Consider the following 2,174-nt stretch of genomic DNA (forward strand, 5'->3'; position numbering starts at 1 on the left):
TGAGATGATTCTCACGATGCCCCAAAGGATCAACAAACTCCACGAAGCGAAAAGAAGATCTACTAGATATTAATTGAATTATAAATATACCAATTCATGTGAATATGACTGAAAAAGTCATTTTTTTCTGAAAAGGTGGTGTTTATTTACTTGTGACCACGCTGTGTACGTAGCTGGAACAGGTAATGAAATGACCTGGTAGCGAAATACCCTAGTAACGAAAAGAACGGTAGCAAGTTGACCGGTAGCGAAATGTCCGGCAACGAAACGTTCTGTAGAGTACTGTCCAAGAAACGTTATTAATAGGCCAAAAGCCCAAACAATTTCTCAAACGTTTAAGATGTCAAATGCACAAATTTTTTCGTTCTGTGTTAATAAAAAGCATGTGCATTGTGTCATATATTTCACATTATGATGTACAAAACTTGATACTTTAGAAGTCAGGTAGTATTTGGCTACCTGCGCACAGGCGCCCCTAAGTTTGAACTGATAGATTAAAGGGAAAGCAGATAATCAACTGCATCCGCCGTCAATTTTTAGGCTATTCTTATCTGACCGAATAGTAGGATATGACTGTGACTCTTATAGTGTACCCATAACCTGAAAGTACGGAGAACGTTTTGAGGGAAATCTGGCGCAAACCACAAACCGTCGGCGCACGATAATATTAGGAAAATGCTGGACATTTATGCTTGATTGTGACTAAACAACATTAAAATGTCACCACTGATTGATATAGTTTTATTATCATCACAGACTGTCTATTCCGCTTGATTATGTTTCTATATTCTTGTACAAATACATGATAAGTAATACATTTTATTATCGTCATTACATTTTGTCTATCTCACGATAGCTTTTATATACAACATTATACCTTGTTTGATATGTGCAAGTGATTCTAATGAACTTGTTTATGAGTCTTTTGTATATAAGCAGTTTTTATCACAAAATACAAAGTGTCAGTGTTTTGTTAGAACTTTCATTTTACTGAGTTAAACATGCACTGTTGTACAAAATATTCATATTTCTTGTTAAGGCTCATTACGAAGGTTGGGTTAAAACAAGAGTGAAAATTCATGAGGTCACTTAATCGTCTTTATCTGGTTGACTTCAAATCTAAATTCGAGGAAAATAAATAAAATTTATAAGCAGTTTTGTTTTTAACGATTTCAAAGCAGTTTTTTTAAACATCATTTCATATTACAAAACATTATTATGTAAGACAACAATCTGTTTTAGTTAAACTATATTAGATTTCCCAATAAAGAACTATTTTATCAGAACATATTTTATTAAGGATAATCCATTAGCTAGAGACAGACCTTTCTATTTAATACGGCCACATTATTCACTTACGCTTACGTTATGTGTCCCGTACTATCTATTTGTGTTTATCTATGTGTTCGTGAGAGTAATCCGGTGGGACAACGGTTAATGTACGGACTTATAATGCTAAAAACATGGGTTCGATTCTTCGCGATTGACACCGCAGATAGCCCAATGTGGCTTTGCTTTAAAATAAACAGTTCGTGAGAAGGTAAAAACAGGGTGTAAAGTGTCATCAAACTAACTTGAAACATAGAATATGTTTACATTCAGTGATATGTCTGAAGGTAGTTTCGGAATTTTTGATGAAAAACTAGGACCTATTTTATGATTATTCTATACCTAAAATAGCTGCAGGAGCATTCAGTGTAAATTAGCATTCTGAATAACATTCATCTAAACATTAATATAACTTCGTTGTGTACAAAAAAGGTATAAAAGATAATAATAGTGCCGCTTGAATTTGATAATTTTGTACTGAAAGTGTGTTGATTTCTTTCCTCGAAATCTCTCAACATGTTAAATAGTGTATGTGGCCAGACAAACTGTAGTTGTCTTGTTAATTGTTAAAATGCCGCATTTCGTATGCAATTTTAGTAGTATTAAAAATAGCAAACTTTATTTTATTTAAAGTTTAAAATCTTGCAAAAAGGTGCTTTATAGTCAGCATGATTTCACGAGCGAGTTAACATTTAATGGTGATTATCGCCGATGTTTTTTTTAGTGTTCACTGTCAAAAGATGGCGCGCTCGTATTGGTAAAAGTATTTTAACATACTGTTACGTCTCGGTTTGTTAATTAACTTTCCGTAACTTCGTTCCGACGAAACTTTAGCGACACAAGTC

The sequence above is a fragment of the Limulus polyphemus genome, unplaced genomic scaffold (genome assembly GCF_000517525.1).
Source record: "Limulus polyphemus unplaced genomic scaffold, Limulus_polyphemus-2.1.2 Scaffold1688, whole genome shotgun sequence".
Taxonomy (NCBI): domain Eukaryota; kingdom Metazoa; phylum Arthropoda; class Merostomata; order Xiphosura; family Limulidae; genus Limulus; species Limulus polyphemus.